The following is a 7074-nucleotide window of genomic DNA, read 5'->3' as shown; positions in this document are numbered from 1 at the left end:
ATGGTGCTAGGATTTTTAAAATAACTCTATTTGAATTGAAATATCCATTAATCTCAGATCAAAGCTATTAATATTGAATTAACAAAGTTCTTTATACATGTGCAAGGAACCATGAGGCTGTAAAAATGCAAATGAGGACTAGTGGGGAAGAGGGACAAATAAACCTTCCTAACTGTAAGGCAGAATGACATACAAGCCAAATAAAGGTACAATAAACATTTTAGTAGTGCCTAGAAGAAGAAATAGAGGAATTATGGTTGCCTTAAAATGCTCTAGAACCAGGACTTCAGAAATGCCTATATGTGGCCTAGGCCAGTCTATAATTGAGTTTTCACTGGTCTATAGCAAAACGACCAAAAGAACAATGTGGAAAAGTTTTCATATAGCTTCTACAGATTATTTCCTTCCTACTTTCTTGGCATTAAAATTAGCTTTCCTTTAATGAAATGCATCTTAGTTTCCTCTTTTGTGACTCTGAAAATCTATGCAAAGGAATATAAGCTGTGTGAGGGCAGAGACTATATGTTTTGTTTACCACTTATTGCCTGCTGCTTAACATAGTGCCTAGCATATAGTAGGCATTCAACAAATATTGCGGAATAAATGAATGAGAAAGCAGCATCTGAGTTTTCCTTTGCAGGATGAGAAGGATGCAACAGGAAGTCATTTCCCTGTATATTTAGCAAATGGTGTACTAGTTATCTATTGCTACATAACAAATTACTGCCAAATTTAGCAGTTTAAAACAACACACATTTATTATCTCACAGTTTCTGTGGGTCAGGAATCCAGGCATGACTTAGATGCATGCTCCAGCTCAGAGTCTCTCACAAGGCTGCAGTCTTCTTGAGGTTCCATTAGGAAGGATCCACTTTCTAGCTTACTCACATGATTGCTGGCAGGATTCAGTTCCTCACAGGCTGTTGGCCAGAGGCCTTCCTCGCTTCTTTGCCATGTGGCCCTCTCCACAGAGCATCTTGTAGCATGGCAGCTTGCTTCATCAGAGTGAGCAACCGAGAGGCTAGACGAGAGCATCAGCAAAGGAGAGCATAAGCAAGACAAGTCAGCCTTCTATAACCTAATCACATAAGTGACACCCTGTAACTTTTGCTGTATCTTATTGATTAGAAGCACATCACTAGGTCCAGCCCATACCCAAGGGAAGAGGATTACACAAGGGCACGAATTGCCATGATCACTGGGGGCCACATCAGAAGCTGCATACCACAAATGGTGAGCAGACTGGTTGGTTTGAGTGCAGGGTAAATGAAGAAATGTGTAGATGATGAAACTGGGAAGTAGCCTGGGGCCAGGCAGACCACAGAGGCTCTTGAAATGTCCTACGTTATCTGGACTTTGTTCTGATTCTTGCTGCTACTCAAAGTGTGGCTCATGGATCAACAGCATTCATATCACCTGGATACTTGTTAGAAATACAGAATCATGGGGTCCTACCAGACTTACTGAATCAGAATCTGCATTTTGACCAGAGCCTATGTACATTGAAGTTTAAGAAGTGCTGCTCTAGATCCTGAGGAGAAAACAGCTTTGGCGAAAAGACTGAACATAAAGGGTAAAGGAGGGAGAGGAATGAATCAAAGATGACTCAATTTTTTGAGGCTACGAGGTAAGAATTTGGTCTGATCATGGCATTAGATCTACAAAAAATATGGTTCGTCGTCAGTATCAGTGCTTCCCACTTATTCTTCATAAGAACCACCTGAGGAGCTTCTAAAACGTGGTGCTTAGCTCCTTGGAGAAATGGCTAATTCTAGGGCTGGAGCATCATGTAGTGCCAGGAAGTAAAGAAGTGCTCAAAATAAAAGAATGAGGGGTAGGTCAAAGGGACACTGGAGCCAAAGTCTAAGAGCTCACAACATCCAAAGCTGGAAAAATTTGAGCAATGAAATAACAGTATTAGGTTATAACCCAAGGTATAAGATAAATATCCATGGATCTATCCTGACATAAATGAGTGAATGAGAAGAGATAAATCTTCCAAACAGAAGAATTCCAAATATTATATGTAGATATTCCATTCTTTAGTAGGTGCGGGCTAGTGTCCCCTCTCCCCCTTGAGTGTGGGCTGGCTTCAGTGACTTGCTTCTGAAGCACAGAGTATGGCAAGGAAAAAATAGTAACTTTACAATGAAGAAGGCTGGCAAACACTACTAGCCAGGTGATCAAAGTCAACATGACTAGTGTTGAGCCATGTTGATAGGATATACCCTTTGAGATGATGTGATGAGAATGGCACTTCATCCTTATAGTAATCTACCCCAAGCCCCTAAGTCCCAACCGAACCATGAGAAAAACATCAGACAAACCCAAATTGAGGGATGACATTCCACAAGAGACCTGACCAATTCTTCTATTTGTCAAGATCACAAAAAACAAGGAAAGACTAAGAAACTATCACAGATCACAGAAGGCTAAGGAGACATGATGATTAAATGCAATGAGGGATCCTGAATTGGATTCTGGAATATAAAGAGGGTATTAGTGGAAAAACTAGGGAAATCGAATAAAGTCTATAGTTTAGTTTATAGTAATGTACCAATGTTGACTCCAAAGTTTTGGCAAATGTACCATAGTTATGTAATATGTTAACATTAGGGTAAACAGGTGAGAGGTACACAGGAATCCTCTGTACTATCTTCACAACTTTTCTGTAAATCTAAAATTATTCCAAAATAAAATATTTATTTTATTACAAAACAATTAATGCTCAGGCCTCACTTGTGAAATTCTAATTTAATTTGTCTGGGTGAGGGGCAGGGAACATTATGCACCAGTATTTTCTAAAAGTTCTCCAGATGATTCTGATGTTCAGCCAGAGTAGAGAAACATTACCCTATACCAGTGGTTCTCAAACTTGGATGTGCATCAGAATCCTTTGGCAGGCTTGTTAAAAGACAGATTGCTGGGCCCTAACCCCAGAATTTCTTACTCAGTAGATCTGGGGTGGGGCCTGAGAATATGCACCTCCTACAAGTTCCCAGGTGATACTGATTTTGCTGCCACACTCTGGGACCATACTTTGAGAACCACTGCTCTATACGAAAATCTTAAGGTGGTTTCTCCCAATCTCTTGGTGTGAGTTGTACAACTGTGCAAACCACTATGAAAAGTAGCAGCATGACATAAAGCAGTGTGATACTAGTCTACAGTTCTAGAGAACTTGGATTCTAGCTGCCCTTAATTTGTCATCATTCAGCCACATGACCTGGTTGAAGCACTTAACCTCTCTTGGCCTCAAGCTTCTCATCTGCAAAATAAAAAGACTAGTTTAATGATCATTAAATCAAAAAGCTTACATCTTTCAAGTTTGCAGATTACCAATTAGTTCTGTTATCTTGGATTTGATAAACAATTCTGTGAAATCTAACCCAGTATTTCTAAAACATTAATGGAAGATTTTTCTCTAGAGTACATGTTATGATTATGAAATAATAAAGACTATTTTTAATCAATAAGCCAGAGCTATTAATAATACATCCAAATTAATATCCCCATTCCATGTCATCCCAATATACCTAGTCCAATGATGCTGTCATTTCCCAAAATATTTCTGAAACTCTTTTCTTTAATATACATCAAAGCCAGTTTTTAGGCCACATAAAAAACTCCAGTGTCATTAGTTTGAAAGCACACCTCATTGACCAAATCCAGCAATTTCCAGTTTTCTCACTCACATTAAACATCGCATAGCTTCCAAATGACCCTTGGTTATTTCCAAAAACCAAAATTGCTCTAAAAAACAGAGTCTTAATCATTAAGGGGAAGGTAACCCATTTGAGAACTTGATAGAAGATATGAAACTCTCCCCAGAAAAACATCAGCAAACAAAAATTTTGACCCCTAGACTCCATGTTAGAAACTTCTGATCTAGAAAGACAAAGATTTACCACTACCAAGAAAATCCAAATATGCCAAGGAGACTTGGAAGAAGGCTTTTGGGGCCAACTACTCTGCTGGAAAAAAATGTATAATAAGAAAAGCACTGAATTCGGGGTATAAGGCACCTCAAGATTTAGATTTTGATTTGGCTGTGTTTTCACTAATTCGTTTTGGGCAAAGAAGTCACTTACCTCCTAGTATAAATTTCCACATTTGCAAAAATGGAGGGAGAAAAAGGGATTGAGCTACATCAATAGTTCTCAGAATGTGTTCACTGGATGAGTAGCATCACATATGAACTCCTTAAAAAATGTAAATTCTCAAGCTGCACTCCAGACTTACTCAATCAGAAACTCTGCAGGTGGGGCTTGGCCATTTGTGTTTTAACAAGCCTTCCCGGGGATTCTGATGCACACTCAAGTCTGAAACCACCAAGCCAGATGATCTCCAAAGTCCCTTCAGGCTCTCAAATTCTACAATTTAGTTGGAAAGTATAAACTTTGGTAAGTTAAAATACAAAACAAAAACCAATAGTCTCAGTTACCTCTATTAAAAAAGATTTCTTAATTTCTAAGGGATAAAAGGATAGGGATCTATATTTTTCCTTATATCCCCCACAGTATCCCCACAAAATTCTTTATACATACTAAGTCTTCAAGTATTCATGGCGACCAAATGAATAAACCATAATGTTAAAAAACGTTCACTCATTGCAAAGGGAAGGAATGATGTTGTACCAAAATCTATTATCTACCAACCTATTACTAAGAAACATGGACAATATAAATATTCCACTTACCACAAGATCCAAACTGACATGAGAAGGTGGAGAATTGTAAGACCCAAGTAACAGTGACTCTATGAAGGCTCTCACAAGAATTAATAAAGAAACACTCTGAGGGATGATTCTGAAATTCACATTTCTACTTATGTGTAAGCATAGTTTCTAAAACCTAGAGTCTTTAAAAATACATGTATTCACTTCCGTGTTCTAGTACTGTCACAATTGTTTTTGCATCAAAGGATGAACTCGCAAAGAAAGCTGCATGGCAGCACTCTTTACAACAATAAAAACTGAGGCACTGGCACCAAATTTCTCACATTATTCAAACATTGGATCTTATTCATAATCAAATGAAATGGTCACTATTTGAGAAATTTCTTCATTAAACCACCAAGTTTGGTAGTGGCTTTAATGAAGTAGAATATGAAATACAGTTTGCTGTCCTGTTCGCACCAATCACCTACAACAGTTAACTGTGGGCAGCAGTTTTTATCCACTGATTACTGTTCACTGGCAATATAATGATAATGGCCACTACATAAACCAGCAAATCTCTAGAGCAGCACTGTCCAATAGAACTTTCTATGATGATGGAAATGTTCTATATCCTGTGCTTTCCAATATAAGTAGCCTCTAGCCACCTGGTGGCTATTGGGCACTTGAAGTATTGCCAATGGGACTAAAGAACTAAATTTTAAATTTTATTTAACTCTAATTCATTTAAATAGCCATATGTGGCTAGTGGCTACTATAATGGACAGTACAGCTCTTGAGTACCTAAGAAGAAAAACACACACACACCCAAGTTTCCACTTAATATCTAACTCACATTTATTAAAAATTGAAGATTACAGAAAAGCATAAGATTGGCTTCATTAAACAAGCTTAATTAACTTACCTTTGACTAATAAATGAAAGTATTTAATACCACAAAAGGAATTTTGAGAATAAGGCCTATTCCAACCTCTGAAATTAAAAACAAAAGCAGCTATTTTCCAAAGGAGAGAGCAATCACAGACCTCCCTCTAGTGGCAAGAGATAAAGTTGCTGCTGAAAAGCTGAATTGCTCCTCTATATATAAAATTGCTCACAGGTATTTCTTTTAGAAAATTATAACTTAAAAAGGTTCTGGATCAATATATAAGGAAAATAGATCTTATTTTTTGCTCAAAAAATAGATCTAATTTTCACTTACTGTGAATGCTAATTTCTCTAGAAATCTGATCTCCACAGAAAAAAATATTTTGCCAATGACATTTGGGAAACTGCAGCTTTCACAAAACAGAAGTTTAGATTCCTAACCAAACTGTGAGCGAAAGAAAAGCAAGCAATTCTTCTGTGGTGGTAAATGTTCTGGGATGGAGCATGAAAGGAGCTGACTCAGAAGTATAAAGTAGTAAGCAGCAGTGAGGTTTGTAAAAACTCAAGGTATATCAAAAGAAACAATAAAAATGGTATTATTACAAGGGTTCTTAATAACCAAAACAACACTTTTCATTCTGATATTTAGTTTCAAAAGACAGCTCTGCCACACTGCCAGTTTTAATTACAACCATACATACTCATTTAGATTTAACTACTGAGCTACTTTCAAGTACAAGGAGGAACTCAAAATAGAAACGGCTTGTTTTACAGCTATTGTTATTCCCTCACAGCTTCAGGAAAAACAGGCTTTTATATACATGTAGTAAGTACAGAATGTACAGAAGACAGTTATATATACAAAAGTGCATTAATACAGTAATACATTGAGCAGGAATACAGGAAAAAAATCCTGGTTAACAATCTGATACATGATAATATTTAAGACTACTTGAAGATTCTCCAAACCAGTCAACTTCCTACTTGCTTTGGTTATGATATTGATGCTACATAACTAATCTCTGAAACTCAAAAAAAACCAGAACCCCCACAATTTGAAATTTTTAACCATCTGTGAAACGTTTTACATATACTTGTGTTTATCGTTAATAGCTTTTGACAACATTCCTATTAATTTCCAACAAAAAGATTTAGAGTGAATAATATTTATATCTAAATTAGAGGACTCAAATAGAAAATTAAATTGATCCACTATAGGAACAGACATTATCTGCTCCATTCCTAGAAGCCTCAGCTAGATAATCTAACCGCAAGTCTTAATTTAAATCCGATAGGTCAGCTACTGTGAAAGAGCAATCAGCTCCACAAAATAAGTCATGGCTTTAGGCCACTGTTCCTTAGAACAATTCGGAATAGTGTTAACTTGTCATTTATACATATTAATTCTACAACTACCTTTACACAGTCAAAATGTATATGTATAATTACAGCAATTCTCCCCTTTTTCACCTTCATCCCTCATACCACAAAAATGAACACAGATTTTCACAGGTTTCGTTGACCACAAA

Source organism: Propithecus coquereli, unplaced genomic scaffold (genome assembly GCF_000956105.1).
Source record: "Propithecus coquereli isolate 6110/MARCELLA unplaced genomic scaffold, Pcoq_1.0 Scaffold104, whole genome shotgun sequence".
NCBI classification, from domain to species: domain Eukaryota; kingdom Metazoa; phylum Chordata; class Mammalia; order Primates; family Indriidae; genus Propithecus; species Propithecus coquereli.
This window is presented reverse-complemented; position numbering follows the sequence as displayed.